General features: G+C 46.0%; 1 protein-coding gene across 1 annotated transcript in view; it reads right to left on the bottom strand.

Moving 5' to 3' along the window:
* The window catches only part of LOC145406346 (soluble guanylate cyclase 88E-like), a 240,157-nt gene that overhangs the window by 188,183 nt on the left and 34,810 nt on the right, over window positions 1–17,164 (bottom strand). The gene's annotated exons all lie outside the window — the stretch shown is intronic.

Here is a 17,164-nt window from a genome sequence, read left to right as displayed (position 1 = left end):
CCTCCATCTTTTCTCCTTATTCCCAGCAGAGTAGCTCCTTCTCTTCTCCCTTCACAAACCCAGAGACGTTTTTCCATCTCAAGATCTAAATGGTGTACTTAGCATCCTCCTTCTCCATCTCCAAGAAACAACCTCTTCACTTTGTTTTCCAGTTCAGGTAACCCTCCAGTATCCCTCCTCCACACCTTTCCATTTCCAGGAGATTCCAGCTTTCTTCCTTGCCATTTTCAGCTCCTCTGTCATGCCAGTCATTTTCCATCCTCTCCCTTTCATTTTCCAGCCGATTCTCCCTTGTTCCTTTCCATTATCATCTCTTTCATGCCAGTCATTGTCCAGTCTCTCTCTTTCATTTTCCAGCCGATTCTCCCTTGTTCCTTTCCATTTTCATCTCCTCTTTCATTCCAGTCATTTTCCAGTCTCTCCCTTTTCCAGTCACAACAAATTCTCCCTTTCCAGGGCCAATATATTCCTTTCTCCTCCTCTTTTCCATTCAAGCACATACCTCTTCTTCCATTCCAGAGCAACTAACCCGTCGTGTTCCTTTCTAGTTCCAGCCATCTTCCCTTTCCTCTTCCATTTCCAGAAACACTTTGAGAGAGAGAGGGGGGGGGAGGTTGTTTACATACGAGAGACAGGAAGATAGGGAAAGACAATAGGAATAATGTAATTGTGTTAAGAGAATGGTGTGTGTGTGTGTGTGTGTGAGAGAGAGAGAGAGAGAGAGAGAGAAGTGGGGCTGGGGGGTGTTTACAGATGAAAGACAGGAAGATAGGGAAACACACTGGGAATAATGTAACTGTATTAAGCGAATGGTGCGTGTGTGTGTGTGTGTGTGTGTGTGTGTGTGTGTGCGTGAGAGAGAGAGAGAGAGAGAGAGAGAGAGAGAGAGATGCCGACCACCCCCCTTTAATATTCGTCCTGGCCTCCCTTTGCTCAACCTGCGTCCTTAAGGCAAGGCTGGCATTACGGTACAGTACGGTTGATATTTAGGCTGAAAGTACGGTACGGAATTACGGTACTTTTTTTCCGTGAAGTACGGTACGGTACGGTACGATTTAGGTACGGTAAAACGAGCAAAATTCGTACCGTACCGTACCCCAGGCTTAAATACATGATAATGCCTTAGAGAGTACATGCAACTACGAACCCTTGTATATTTGACTAATTTTGACACTTTATTCAGACACACATTTATAATTATAAGTAAAAAACAAAAACTTCAGCATTTCAGAAAGTATGGTCAAAGATGTGGATGTGGTTGAAAAGATTAGGAGAAATACACTGAGGTGGTTTGGACATGTGGAGAGAATGGAGAATGAAAGACTGACTAAGAGGGTGTATGTAGGTGAGGTGGAGGGAGGGAGAGGGAGAGGTAGACCGAGGATGAGGTGGAGGGATGGAGTTGAGAGGTATATCAGGGAGGGGGGGGGTGAGTTGGGGGGAGGGGAGTCAAATGGTGGATGACAGAGTGACTTGGAGGCGTTTTGTCTGCGGCCACCCTTTGCGGGATTAGGGCGTCGGGCTATAGATAGATAGATAGATGGTCAATGAATCATGGTTTTACCTATCTAGAAGATACATTTTTTGTCAATTATTATTCAATGAATATATGTATTGCATAATAATACTTTGTATGACACTAAAGTACAACATGTCTTTCTGAATACATACTACTGTATGTAAGAATGGAGTATATCTTAGTCCACACATGAACTCTAAATATATTATTATGTAATGTATTATTGTGATTAGTGATATAGGCCTAGAAATAGATACTGTATATTTGCCGATGGTACGATAAAAGTACGGAATTACGGTACGGATTTTTTTCCGTACTGTACGGTACCGAAAAACAACTTGGGGTACGGTACGAAAATACGGTACGGTATTTTAACCAGGTACGGAATACGGAAAAAATAGTTCGTACCGTACCGTACTACCAGCCTTGCTTTAAGGGAATAAAACACACACACACACACACACACACACACACACACACACACACACACACACACACACACACACACACACACACACACTGTACTTCCAGGTGTAATTTGGAAAAAGAGATGCACATGAGAGAGAGAGAGAGAGAGAGAGAGAGAGAGAGAGAGAGAGGTTGTATATTGCCTTTTCCTCTATGTTAGGAAGAGAATTAGTAGCAGTAGTAGTAGTAGTAATAATAATAATAATAATAATAATAATAATAATAATAATAATAATAATGCATAACTAAGTCGTAGTGCAGGCAGAGATACTATTTGTAATTAGGAGAAATATCTTGAGATGGTTTTGACTTGAAAATTAAGAAAGTGAAAGATTACCCAAGCATGCATAGAAGCATGGGGGAAGGAGGAGAGGAAGACAGACCAAGAGATGTAGGGTGAGGAGTACATGTGAGAGGATAACGTGGAGTGGTATGAGGGAGGAAGATTAGGAGGACGAGGTGGTAGGTTGGGGGAAGAGTACATGGGGGAGGGAGACGTGGAGTGGCGTGAGGAAGTGATGGTATGATGCGATAGACAGGCTTGAGCATTTTTCCTTCGGCCATCCTATTTGATATTCTGGTTAAGTCGCCTGAAGGAGGGTGTTCGGAGACCGATTTAGCGATAGGATGGCATGAGAAAATGGAGTGGTGGTGGTGGTTGTTGGTGGTGGTGGTGATGATGATGATGATGATGACGGCACTGTTGAATATGATGAATGTGAATATGTTGAAGCAGAGTAAGAGAAAATGATGGTATTGAAGGTAAATATTGATAGAGACGATAATAATAATAATAATAATAATAATAGTAGTAGTGGTAGTAGTAATATTAATAATAATAATAACAACAACAAAGATTTAACGATGATGATAGCGAAGCAGATAATAGAAGAATATGATGATAGTGAGGATTATGAACTGTTGAATATGATGATAGTGAGGATTATGACACTGTTGATAGTGATGATGATACGTGGAGGAAGACGGTACTGAAAATAATAATGCTAATGATGGAGTGATGATGTGGGTGTTGGTAATAAGCATGCAGATGAGCCTACACTATATCTCTTGCATATCCCACGGCACTTCACCCCTAATTGGATTACCTGAACAACACCTCCTCACCTGTTTTACCTGCCTTGCCTCACCTTGCATCACCTGTCTTGCCTCACCCTACGTAACCTTGTCTAACATTGCCTCACCCTGTCTCATCCTACCTTCCTTGCCTCACCCTGTCTCACCCTACCTTCCTTGCCTCATTCTTCCGTACCTTACCTTCCTTGCCTCACCCTGCCTTCCTTGCCTCACCGTGCCTCACCAGTCTTGCCTCACCTACTTCACCCTTCCCAGAATCCACCTGTCTTCCTTCCTACAGTCCACTTATTTTTCTTTTTTACCCTTTTTACCTTCCTTGTCCCCTCCCTCCCCTACCCTTCTTGCTCCCCCACCCCATCTCCCACCCTTGCCTTTCTTCCCTCCCCCCCCGCTCCCTCCCTCCCCCGACTAGCCCTTCTTTCTCCCCTTCCCTCCTGCCCCCTCCCCTCCCCCTCCCTCATCTTCTGACATGCCCAAGTTCGCTCCTCTTAAATGCCTCGTCCTCCCCATCCGTTTTGCCCTCCTTGCTTCACTACAGCTCTTCCCCCTCACCTCCCCTCTCCTCCCCTCCCTCCACATCTTTGTCTCACCCTCTCTCCCACTCCCCTCCCCAATCACCCTACAAAGTTTACCCCCCCCCCCGGCGTTCCCCCCTCCCAGCATACTTTCCCTCCCAAGTGTGTCCCCTATCTTTCCTTTTCCTTACCTTGACCCCCCCCTCACACACACACACACACACACACACACACACACACACACACACACACACACACACACACACACACACACACACACACACACACACACACACACACACACACACACACACACACACACACACACCTGTTGCAGCCCCACCCCAGGTAATCTGAATCGACCTTGACCTTGCCCACGGCACCATCTTTCCTCCTGTTCTTTGCCTCCTCCTCCTGACTTCTGTTTTTCTCTTCTTCCCTCTCCCTCTTCTTCTCCTCTACATATTCATCCTTGCGTCTTCTTTCCTCCTCTTTGCCTCTACCTCCTTGTTTTTTCTTCCTTATTTTCCTTCTCCAATGTCTTCCTTGCCTCCTCTTTTTTCCTTTTTTTCCTTCTTGTTTCTTCCTCTTCTTCCTCCTCTTCATTACCTCCTGCTCCCTGCCTCTTCCTTCCCTCTTTTCATCTTCCTTCCTTTTCGTCCTTCTTTCTTCCTCCCTTTTCTTATGTCTTCCTTGTTTTCCCAGTTATTTTCCTTTCTTATTCCTTCTTTCTCTTCTTCCTTCCATTCGTCCACTTCCTTTTTCCTTCCTGTTCTTGCTTCCTCTTCGTGTGCTTTCCTTTTATTTTTCCTTCGTATTCCATCTTTTCTTTCCTTTACATGTCAGTCCTCCTCCTCCTCCACCTCCTCCTCATCATCATCATCCTCCTCCTCTTCCACTAAAAGCTTGTTATTTTTTTTGTCTCCTTCATATTATGTGTTTTTGTTGCCTTGTAATTACCATTGGATTAGACCTCTGATGCAGTCCTCCTCTCCTCCTCCTCTCCTCTCCTCACCTCTTCTCTCCTGCCCTCTCCTCTCCTCTCTTCTACTCTGGATTATCGTTACTCTTTATTTGTCCACTTTTCCTCTCATTCTCTTCTCTTTCCTTCCCTTCCCTGTTCATATTCATACCACCTCTCTTCTCACGTCTTTTATTCTCTCTTTTCTTTGCTCTCCTCTTCATTTTCTCTTTTCTTCCCTGCTTTGCTGAACACTCTCATTTTTTCCTCTTCATGTTTTCTTCTTCCCTTTTCCTACCTCTTTCTTCTTTGCTTCTTTTCTTCTCTTTGCTTCCTCACGTCCATCTCCTCTCCTTTTCCTTTTTTTCCTCCTTGCTCCTTGCTCTCTTCCTCTTCCTTCTTGTCTTCCTCTTCTTCGTCATCTGGTACAGTATTCACCTCCTCTTCCTCTTTTTTTTATTTTTTCCCCTTCTGTCTTCCATCCGTTTTTCCTCTCTCTCTCTCTCTCTCTCTCTCTCTCTCTCTCTCTCTCTCATGCCCATAGGTATAGTGGATGATGGTGGGAAAGAGGATGTGGAATTTTAGGATCGATGAGAGAGAGAGAGAGAGAAAGAGAGAGAAATACAAAAGTTTAACGTGGATGTAAGATACGTCAATGTCATCCATAATTACATCAGGTGCCGAGAGGAAGCACGAGAGAGAGAGAGAGAGAGAGAGAGAGAGAGAGAGACGCGGGTGATGTGGTTGTGGGGAAAAGAAAGAAAATAAAGGTAGAAAGGGTAAAAGAAAAGAGGAGGGATCACAGAAAAGAAAGTTGGAGAAAAGAGAAAGTAAAGGATCTGAAAGGAAATGAGAGGACAGCTAGAGAGAGAGAGAGAGAGAGAGAGAGAGAGAGAGAAGTATACGAGGGGAAGTAGCAGGAAACAGAAAAAGCCTGACTCAAAGGTAAAGCATTTTCTGTGTGAATATGTTTGGGGAAAGCGGTACTACTTGGCGGAGGAAGAGAGAGGAAATGATGAAATGTTGGAGCAGGAGGAGGAGGTGGAAATGACAGAAGAGGGAGGAAGAGAAAAAAAATGGAGTAGGAGAAAGAATGGAGGGAGATGGTGGTGGAGAAGACAGAGAAATATATGAACAGAAAATATTGTTGTTGTTCTTTTGACGCCAGGCTCCTCTGAAACGCCAACCCGGTGGACTGGAGGCTTAGGTTGCCCGTCTGCAGTCCACCATCCTCCTTTCGGGGGATAGAGAAGTACGGGATGGAAATTTGTATAACCACGCATATGAACCGTCCAGTTATATCGGTGCCACCCCGTGAAGGCGTACCTCTCCAACCCCAGCGCGTTAGGGATAGGGTGCATATCTGGCCATCTCTCTATCTGTCTATCTATACAGTATAGATGTATGAATGTGTGTGTATGTATGTATGTATAATCATTACATGAGAGAGAGAGAGAGAGAGAGAGAGAGAGAGAGAGAGAGAGAGAGAGAGAGAGATGACATGAAAGAAGGAAGGAGAAAGAAAAGAGAAGGAAGAAGACAAGGGAAATATGTCAGTCTTGAAGGAGCGTCAGAAATGGAAAATATGAAAAAAAGATGGAAAAAAGGAGCAAGGAAAAGAGGGAGAAGCGGAGGAGAAAGAGAGAGAGGAAAAAAAGAGAGGTGTTGTTGAGAGGAATAGAAATAGTGAATAAAAGAAGAAGAAATGATGAATAAGATGAAGAAGAGGGAGATAGAGAGGGAAGGAAAAAGCGAAGAGAGAGAAATGAGACACGAGGAAGAAGAGGGAGAGAGAGAGAGAGAGAGAATTAATGTGATTTAGAGGAAGGGAGTCATGAAGGAGGGGCATCAAATAGGGATCCTGAGAGAGTTATGGGGGGAATAATGAGAGAGAGAGAGGGGAGCGGGGAGGGAAGGTAGGGAGGTAAAGGAGGGAAGGAAAACAGGAGATAAACGAAAGAGAGAATGGAGAGAAGGAACGGAAGAATAGGGGGGAGAGAGAGAGAGCGAGAGAGAGGAAGGAAAGAGGGAAGAGTAGAAGAAATAGATAAGAAGTGAAGGAAAAGGAAGAGAAGGGAGATGGAGGAAAATAAATGAAGGAGGAGGAAGGAGGGAGAGAAGGTGCTGCCCGGAATACTGAATGTCAGGAGGGAGGGGAAGGAAAGGGAGAAGGTGAAGGAGAATGAAAGGGGGGAGGGAAGGAGGGAGGAGACGGGAGAGGAATATTTATCGAAGAAGAGGGAGGGAACGGGGAGTGAGAAAGAGTGAATGAAGGAGAGGAAAATGGACAAGAAAAAGAAAGGATAGGGGGAGGGGAGGGGTGGGGAAGGAGGAATATTGAATGAAAGGAAGGAAGGAGGGAGGGAGGGAGGAGAGAGAGGTGAAGGAGGCTTGGTGAATAAAGGGAAAGAGGGGAGGGAGGAGGGGAAAGGGAAGAATTAAGAAACGGAGGGAGGGAGGGAGAGAAGGAAGGCAAGAAAGACATGGGGTGAGAGGGATGAATTTAAATAGGAAGAGAGGGGAGGGAGAAGAAGAGTTACTGAAGAGGAGAGAGGAAGGAAGAAGAGGAATAATGAATGTGAGAAGAGGAGGAGGGAGGGGGGAAAGGTAAAGAAAAAGTAGAGGGAAGGGAGATAATAAGAGAGAAGGGCAAGATGGGGACAGAGGAAGAGGGAGGAGAGTGTGAGGAAAAGGGAGGAGGGAGGCGAAGAAGAATGAAAGGGAGAGGAGGGGGGAGAGAAATGACAGAAGAGGAAGAATGAAAGAGAGAGGAGATGGAAGAAGAATGACAGGAAATGAAGAAAAGGGAGTAAATAATGAAGGAAGAAGAAGGAGAGAAAAAAGAATGAAGGAATAGGGAGAGGAAAGAGGGAGAAAGAGATTAGAGAAGGGGGGGAGGGGAAGAGTGATGGAAGGGGAGGAGGGGAAGGAGGAAAGTATTTAGTATGGAAAGAGGAGAGGGGGGAGGGAGAAGAAGGATGACAGAAGAGGAAGGTGAAGGAAGAGAAACAGCGGAGGGAGAGGAGAAGAACTGTAGAATGAGGGAAGAAGGGGAGGGAAGAATGTACAATGGAGGAAAGGGGAGAGATAGAAGAATGGCAAGAGGAAGAAGGAGGGGGAGAAATAGTGGAGGAAGAGGAGGAAATAAAACATGGAGGAATTCTCGTTAAGTTTCCCTTTTATTTGCCACGAATCCCAAGAAGAAGAAGAAGAAAAGATGAGGAGGAAGAAGAGGAAGAACAAGAAAGATGAAGAAGATGATGATGATGGAGAACAACAAAACAAGAAGTAGACCAGTAGATAAAGAAGAATTGAAAGACACCTCTCTCTCTCTCTCTCTCTCTCTCTCTCTCTCTCTCTCTCTCTCTCTCTCTCTCTCTCTCTCTTCACGTCTTAAGTAATCTTTGCAGTATTTCGTGTATCTGGTGTGTGGAGGATAATCTTTTGCAGTTATTAGTAATGGTATTAGATCTACATTTGGGCCAGTATTCCCTTTTAAGGAAGATCCCTATCACTTCTTCCTTAGCGATTTATTTTGTGGACATTGCTGGTTAATATATTTTCGTAAGTTACTTGTGCAGATTATGGGCGATATAAGGATTTATGTAACACAGAAAAGGCAAGTAAGGTATTATAAGCAAAATAAATCGCTCAGGAAGAGGTGCTAGGGAGCTTCTTTAACCTACAAGAATATGGGCTTTGGTATTTTAGTGGGTATTCTGGTGAGAGAGAGAGAGAGAGAGAGAGAGAGAGAGAGAGAGAGAGAGAGAGAGAGAGAGAGAGAGACGTAGATGATGCCAGCGATTAATGTAATATTATATTCACCTCGTCCTCCTCACCCTACTTCCTCTCCGCCTCAGCTGGTAACTAGTTTTATATCTGATCAGGGTGAGGGACGCTATCTTGGAGGGGGGAGGGGGGAGGAAGAAAGGGGGAGAGGAGAGGGAAGACAATGATGAAGAGGAAGGGGAGGGGAGGGTCGTGTAGAGAGAATGAAAGGGAGGAAGGGAAAGGAGAGGGTAGGGAATGATGAAAGGGGAGAGAAGGGTCGTGTAGAGAGAGAGGGTGAGAGGAGAGGGGAAGGAGGGAAAAGGAAAAGTATAAGGGGAAGCGAAATAGGAGTGGAAGGAGAGGTGATGGAAAGATAGTGAGGAGTGATAGTGGTGAGATGGAGGGGAAGAAGGGGGAGAAGGGAAACAGAGAGATGAGGGAAAGTGAATGACTAGGGGGAAGGGGGAAAGGGGAGAGGAGGGGGAAGTGGAAGAGAGGGGTAGTGTTGGTGATGATGGTGGTGGTGATTGTGGTGGGAATTGGGGGAAGGAGGGTGAGTTTCATTCATAAACTTTGTGTGGTATTGTGGTTGCTGAGAGAGAGAGAGAGAGAGAGAGAAAGAGGGAGAGATTTAGTAATGTCTTCCCTTGTGATTTATTTTCCGTGTTGTACCATAATGTCCTCTTTTGTTATTTTATTGTTTCAGTGTGGACTTAGACTGGGATTTATTTTATGGAAGTATTAATAAATCCTACGGTGAAATAGATTGGGAAGGAAAGTGCTAAGGAGCCTCATATATCAAGTATTTCTTATTGGCAGATTATCTCCACCTTAATGATGATGATGGTGATGATTATGATAATAATAATAATAATAATAATAATAATAATGACGTCCTAGTTCAGTTTATTCTTTATTCAGACGATTTTATTCAGGTTTGACAAGATCTCTAGATCAAAAGGGATTAATAATGTTCGGATCTAACCCCTCCGGTGCCGTAATAAAACCCTCCAAGACATAAAAAAAAATCGCCAAGAAATAGCAAGAAAGAATTGAGAATGGCGTCCCCTCGTTGAATGCCTGAAAGGGGTTTAACTCAACACGATGAGCTTTTTTCTCTATTCTTGCTTCCATTAGACGATTTGGAGAGGAGGGTCACTAGTAGCACAGGGGTTGAGGAAGGCCGTATGCAACCCCTCCACCTCGAGAAATAGTCCTTAAGACGAATGAGATCGTCTGGAGGTAGCAAGAAAATTATAGACGATGATTTAAATGCCAGCCCAATTCGTGTCAAATGTGGGTTTGGAATGCCGTAGAGTTAATGTGCTTTCTTTCACCCAGGCGCTAACCCTCTGACAGCTCACCCTTAAGCCAGTGGGCCGGGGACGGAGGGGTTAAGGTGGAGGGGGAAGAAGGGGGATAGAGAGGGGTAAGAGACAGGAGGGAGGGGGTGGGGACAGGGAGAGAGGGATGCGAGATGGGGGAAAGAGAGGAGGGAGGGGATGAGGATTATGTAGGTGTGGGGAATGTGGGATGGGGAGAGGTAAGACAGGGTGGGGGAGGAGGGGAGGTGCAAGATGAAGGGGATGTGTAGATGAGGGGGAGGGGGTGAAAGAGGGAGGGAGGGGTTGTTGGGGGTGTGGTGGGGAATAGAGAGGGGTGATAAAACGTGGAGTTGAGGTGGTATGTGGTACTGCACATTTAGGACGGATATACTGTGAGAGAGAGAGAGAGAGAGAGAGAGAGCAGAGGTGCGTGGACATGTTTGTATGTATGTGTATTTTCGTCTGGATTGTGTGTGTGTGTGTGTGTGTGTGTGTGTGTGTGTGTGTGTGTGTACCCTACCTTCGTCAAACCGTACATAATCGCCACGCAATCACAACCCACACACCAATCACTTCCACATGACCTAGAAAATAGAGGAGGCGGCTGACGAATTTATTGTCCATAGCAACAAACACCCTAGCTATCTCTGGCTGTCTTCTGTCGGTCTGTCTCTTTGTCTGTCTATTTATCTTTCTATCTGTCTGTCTTCTCCTGTCTATCTCCTCATCTGCGTCTGTCTATCTGTCTGTGCGTCTATTTTTTGCATCTGTCTGTGTGTCTGTCTTTCTCAATACGTTCATCCAGATTATCTTTGACCAAAAACATTCTCTCTCTCTCTCTCTCTCTCTCTCTCTCTCTCTCTCTCTCTCTCTCTCTCTCTCTCACACACACACACACACACACACACACACACACACACACACACACCATCCCTTCCACCACTTCATTCCCGTCATTCCACATCCACTCCTCCACTATCCATCCACTCCTTATTCTTCCTATTCTGAGTAGCTATTCTTCTTTTACCCATCCCTTCTTGGTTCATGTCCCCCTCCTCCTCCTCCTCCTCCTCCTCCTCCTCCTTTCCCAACACTTCTTTTATGTTGTTTCAGTTTTTCCTTCCCCCTCATCCTCGGTCTTCCTCTCCTATCGTGTCCTCCATCCCTTTTGTCGTTCCTCTTGGTTCTCAGTCATCCACTTCTCTCTCTTTTTCCCCGTTCCACCCGTCTCTCAGCCTCTCTCTCCACTCATTATCTCCACATTGTTTTTCCACATCGTTCACCATTTTCCCCGTTTTTTTACCCTCTCCACCATTTGTTTTTCAGGCAACTACTATGACACTCTCCACTTTTCGGCCTCCTCCTGCTCCTTCCTGCTTTCCTTTTCTTTCCTCCTCCTGCTCCTTCCTGCCTTCCTTTTCTTTCCTCCTCCTCCTCCTTCCTGCTTTCCTTTTCTTTCCTCCTCCTCCTCCTTCCTGCCTTCCTTTTCTTTCCTCCTCCTCCTCCTTCCTGCTTTCCTTTTCCTTCCTCCTCCTCCTCCTCCTTCCTGCTTTCCTTTTCCTTCCTCCTCCTCCTCCTTCCTGCTTTCCTTTTCCTTCCTCCTCCTCCTCCTTCCTGCTTTCCTTTTCCTTCCTCCTCCTCCTCCTTCCTGCTTTCCTTTTCCTTCCTCCTCCTGCTCCTTCCTGCCTTCCTTTTCCTTCCTCCTCCTCCTCCTTCCTGCTTTCCTTTTCCTTCCTCCTCCTGCTCCTTCCTGCTTTCCTTTTCCTTCCTCCTCCTCCTCCTTCCTGCTTTCCTTTTCCTTCCTCCTCCTCCTCCTTCCTGCTTTCCTTTTCCTTCCTCCTCCTCCTGGTTCCTGCTTTCCTTTTCCTTCCTCCTCCTCCTCCTTCCTGCTTTCCTTTTCTTTCCTCCTCCTCCTCCTTCCTGCTTTCCTTTTCCTTCTTCCTCCTCCTCCTCCTTCCTGCTTTCCTTTTCCTTCCTCCTCCTCCTTCCTGCTTTCCTTTCTCCTCCTCCTCCTTCCTGCTTTCCTTTTCCTTCCTCCTCCTCCTTCCTGCTTTCCTTCTCCTTCCTCGTTCCCTCCATCACTCTACTTATCCTCCTTCCCCAGTATCCTTCCCTTCTACGTCTCTCCCACCTTCTTCTTCCTTTCCTTCTTCTTCCCCTTTCCCTCCAATCTCTCTGCTCATCCCCTCCTCATCTGTCTTTACCCTTCCACTTCTCGATCTCCTCCTCCTCCTCCTCCTCCTCCTCCTCCTTATCCCTTTTCTTCCCAGTTCTTTACAGTTCGTCAGCATTCCCTCTCCACCCTGCTCTCTTTTTCTCCTCCTCCTCCCCTTCCTTCTCCTTTTTCGTTCTCTCCAGTCTCTCTGCTTCTCTCTTCCTCCTCCACCTGTGTCCCTCCATCTTCCTCCTCCACCTGCATCCTTCCACCTCGTCCCCGGTCTCCCTCTCCTCTTTCATTAAACAGATCCATCAGGCGTCGGAGGCAATTGATAAGGACCCGATAACCCTGGAGCAAAGACAAGGGCAGAGTGAGAGAGAGAGAGACAGGCAGGGAAAGAAAAAAAGAAAATGTAAGAGAGAGTGGGGACAATGTGTTCAGGCGAAAACAGAGTGAAAAAGAGAGAGAGAGAGAGAGAGAGAGAGTCAAGAGGGAGTACGATTTAACCAGAGAGAGAGAGAGAGAGAGAGAAGTAAAGGTAAGGTGAAGAATGGGCAGGAAAAGTCAGAAAAGGGAGAGGAGATGAACGATGCATACGAGAGAGAGAGAGAGAGAGAGAGAGAGAGAGAGAGAGAGAGAGCAGAAGTCAGGGAAGTAAGAGTTATGAGGTTTGCGGAGAAAGAGGGAGGGAAGGGGGGAGGGAGGGAGGGAAGGGGGGAGGGAGGGAGGAAGGAAGGAAGCAAGCAAGAGAGGGAGAGGAGGGAGGGAGGGAGAGAAGGAGAGAAAATAAATGCATCGAAATTACACAAGTCGGTTGCTTGGGGAGGAAAACCTTGAAATTTAGAGAGAGAGAGAGAATAGATGGAGTTTGGAATGGCAAACACAAAGACACATAAACAAAAAGGTAAGTAGGTAGGTAGGTAGATAAATAGATAGATAGATAGATGGATAGATAGATGAATAGATAGAGGGATGGATGGATAGATGGATACACAGATAGACGAAAACGATAGATAAAAGTGTGTTTCTAGAGAGTGGCCTTGAAATCGTCAGCTTGAAGTGATTGGCGTGTGGGTTGTGATTGCCGGGAGTTATGGTGATTATGTACGGTTTTACGCACACACACACACACACACACACACACACACACACACACACACACACACACACACACACACACATCTCAGCCGAAGCAGACCAAATCAAGTTACTCTAGCGGACGAGATAGATTTTTTTTTTATTTTTCACATTTTCTCACTGTCTCTAATCGCTAATTCTTAACTGCGATAAACCTCTCTTTGTGATATTTTTTTTTTATCTTAGGAAGCCTCGGGAAACCTATCTTAGTTAAGGAGTAAATAATTATCTCTTTTTATCTGGAGTCAGTATTTATCACAATTTATCTCTTCCCCTACCAATGGTCTCTTCGAAGTTAAATATATTCGTCCTTTCGCAGCAATGGTAAAAATTAGCCTCTTCACCCCGATGGCTTTTTAATTTATGCTTCACGTCAATTATTTTTCGTATATTCATGGTTCACTTCGATTATTATCCGTCCCTGTCCCGGAGGGGCTCGGGGACAGGTATTGTTTTCACTCAGTTTGCCTGTATGTTTCTTTGTTTGTCTGTCTGTCTGTCAGTAACTTTACGCGAAAAGTACTGGTGCGATTTTGACTAAAAGTACAGGGATGATGGGTTATGACCATCTGATCACCTGATTAAATTTTGGGTCAAATTCGGCCAAGGCCCAGGCTGTAGGCCCAAAAAATGTAAAAAAAAATAAAAATAAAATAAATCGTTTTCTCGCCATAGCTCCTTTTAAATTCGTCATATCGATATGAAACCCAAACCTAAAGGTGCATCTTTCAAATCTGCATCCTATAACATGCCTCATTACATCAGGGGGGTCACCCCCCAGTTAGCGTAGAGGGTTAATGCCAGGTGGGTCGGGCATAAAATTTCAAATGGGCATAAAATGGTCAATTTTCACCCGATTTACTACAGATATAATGTTTGACATCTTGGACTGGATATCCTGTTGTGTTTATACGTCAGCACTAAACTGGCCACCGGGGACGGGTTTGATGTGTCTTGGTACCGCTTCTTGCTTTTGTACTTTTGCTGCCTCCGGCCGATTATATTCACATTAAGGGGAAGTTTTTATTTGTTGTGTAAGAGTATATCTTACCTCTCCACTACGCTAAGTCTTCTTCTAAGGTGACTGAAAATTCTTAAGGTAGCGAGGAGATAAGACGCCGGAGTGAAGAGGGTGAATATCACGTCCTCTGTCTGAAGGGGTTAGGAGGAGGGAGGGCTGGGTTGGGTGCAGAGGCGACCACGTGTTGGGAGTGTGGGTGGGGAGGGAGGTGGTAGTGTGGGAAGGTGTGAGAGATGGAAGGTGGTAATGTGGGAAGGTGTGGGGTGTGTGGGAAGATATGGGGGGGTGGGGGAAGGTGGTAGTGCAGGGGATGTAGGGGGAAGGTGGTAATGTGGGAAGGTGTGCAGGGTTGGGGGAAGGTGGTAGTGTGGGAAGGTGTGAGAGATGGGAGGTGGTAATGTGGGAAGGTGTGGGGGGTCTGGGAAGGTGTGCAGGGTTGGAGAAGGTGGTAGTGTAGGGGATGTAGGGGGAATGTGGTAGTATGGGAAGGTGTGAACGGGTGGGGGAAGGTGGTAGTGTGGGAAGGTGTGCAGGGGTGGGGGAAGATGGTAATGTTGATGTGAAGAGGTGGGAGAAGATGGTACTGTGGGTGTGTATGGGAGGAAGGTGATAGTGTGGGCGAGGGAAGGTGGAAGCGTGGGGGGAGGGATGTACCGGGTAGTCAGTCTCCTCAGCATCGTTCCCTGCCACCATTCACGTCCCCTCAGGTCAATTACCCCTTCAGTATACACCCATGACGCCTTCCTTCCCTGGCTCTAACCAAAGGGAACGACACCTGCTTGTCCTCGTCAGCAGGGTTGCATAAGGAGATTCAGGGTCGACCACGAGACCTTTTGAGGGCACGTTTTCCCTTTTACTCGAGTCATTTCGCACCTTGAACGGAATTGGGAACTTGTTTTTTAAAGCGACGGTTGCATGCCTTTTGAGCTGGTTTGCGGACGTTCGTTTACTGGATTATAAGACTCAGATTATAGTGAGCACAGACACAATTTTCAGTCATCATCATCATCATCATCATCTTCATCATCATCATCAATGTCACCAGCAGCATATGGAGGGTTCGACAAAGAAGATGACGAAGTGACGAAGAGGATAAGGAGAGGAGAGAGGAAGGTACAGAGAAGAGGAGAGAGAAGAATACGAAGAAGGAGGAGGAGGAGGGGAAGAAGAAGTGAAGAAGAATGTAAGTAATGCGGACGGCTTATATTAGTGGAAGACGTGGAAGGGACAGGAAAATTTTAAGAAAGAAAGAGGGAAGGAAGGAATTTGAGGAAGGAGACGAGAAACAAAGACTGTAGAAGACCACCAAGGCTCAGTCACACCCGTACCTTATTTACAGCTATTTACAGTATTCGCACTATTATTTACACGTATTATTTACACGTATTTTCCCGTCATGATCATATTCTTTCGTTATTTGTGCTTGCCTTTTCAGGTATATAGTTTTTTCTGTTTTTTTTTTTTTTCCTTTTTTTCTTTTCATCAAGATGCATTGATATAATTACGTCAGCCTAACCCAACAGGTAAATTTTGAAACAGGTGATTGCCGTTAATGAGACATTTTTATTTTCTGAGTATACGAATAAAGAAAACACACCAAATTTCCTCTCACCACAGCAAATGGACAATTCTTGCCCAGTGAAAATAATATGCAAAGAAACTAAGCGCTGTAAGTGTCAGGGTGAAGACGTGCAGGGAGGAAGGGGGTGAAGGGAAAGATGGAAGATGAGGAGATGGAGAGGGAAGAGTGGAGGCGTGGAGATGTAGGTGCAGAGAGAAGGGTGGAAAAGTGGAAGGGTGGAGAAATGGTGAGTTGAGAGGGAAGGGTAAAGTGGAGGAGTGTACGGGTGGAGAGAGAAGGGTGGAAAATTGAAGAGGTGTAGAGAGAAGGGTGGAGGCGAAAAGAGGTGGAGAGAGAAGGGTGGAGGCGAGGAGAGATGCAGAGAGAAAGGTGGAGAAGTGGAGGGATGGAGGGGGAAGGGTGGAAGAGAGGAGAGGAGGTGGGTAAGTTGGAGGTGTGAGTGGGTGAGGGGGCGAGAAGGTGGAATGGAGCAGCTCTAACCAACAACACAACACCCACTGCCTTATAAATGAGTTGGGGGGGCTGTTGGGAGGGGGAGGGGGCGTGGGGGGTGGAGGGGGAGAGGGGGAGGAGAGGAGAGGAGGTAGAGGCAGAACATGGAGTCTGGGAAGAGGAGGAAATAAGAGTGTAAAATTAATTGGAGAGCAAAAAGAGGGGGAGACAGTAAGAGGAGGGGAGAAGAAAAGATAGACGGGGGTGATGGAAACTGGGGAGAGAGAACAGGGTAGAAGGGAGAAAACAGATGGGGAGAAGAGGGGAGCTGGAATAAGGAAGGAGATGAGGGGGAGAAACACAGGAAGGGGAGGGAGGAGAATGGAAAGGTGAGATTGGACAAGGTTGGGGACAATGCAAGGAAGAGAAGAGAGGGGGAGATGAGGAAGAGAGGAGGGGGAAAGACAGGATAAGAAGAGAGAGAGAGAGAGAGAGAGAGATTAGCCGTAAAGAGGAGGGAGGAAGAAGTTAAAGGGAGAGTTAATGAAGGAAAAGTTTCGAGGGGGGACTTAAGGAGGTGGAGAGAGATAGAGAGAGAGAATAATGTTATGCTAGTAAGGTATATTTTTTTTTATTGAAATATATAATAGTTTCTCAGTCCATTCACCCAGCAGTCCATCTCTCTCTCTCTCTCTCTCTCTCTCTCTCTCTCTCTCTCTCTCTCTCTCTCTCTCTCTCTCTCTCTCTCTCTCTCTCTCTTTCACACACACACACACACACACATACACAGTTTTTTTTTTTTTGGTGTCATCTCTTCATTTGTTATCCTGGGGGCAAAACAGCATGATTGATAGGTGCTGAGATGAGGTGTGGGACAGGTGAGCAGGTGGATTGGCCAGGTGGAGAGGTGGATTAAAGGATAGAGGGTGTGGATAGAGAGAGTGGTGAGTGGATGAGGTGGATCTGTTGACAAGCAGGTGAGTGGTTGGTTAGAGATGAAGGGGTAGAGAGGTGCGTTATTCGATGAGTGGATGGTTGGATAGATAGGGAGATAGGTAGGAGGAGAGGTGGATGAATTGGATGGATGGGTGGGTTATTCGGTGAGTGGATGGATGGATAGACTGGTGCATGGATAGATACATGGATGGACAGGTAGATTGGTCGCCAGAGGGATGAGCAG

Source organism: Coenobita brevimanus, chromosome 70, assembly GCF_032717465.1.
Source record: "Coenobita brevimanus isolate Jiangsu-jjx chromosome 70, ASM3271746v2, whole genome shotgun sequence".
Taxonomy (NCBI): domain Eukaryota; kingdom Metazoa; phylum Arthropoda; class Malacostraca; order Decapoda; family Coenobitidae; genus Coenobita; species Coenobita brevimanus.
Note: the sequence above shows the minus strand (reverse complement) of the source record. Positions and strands in the feature narration are given on the sequence as shown.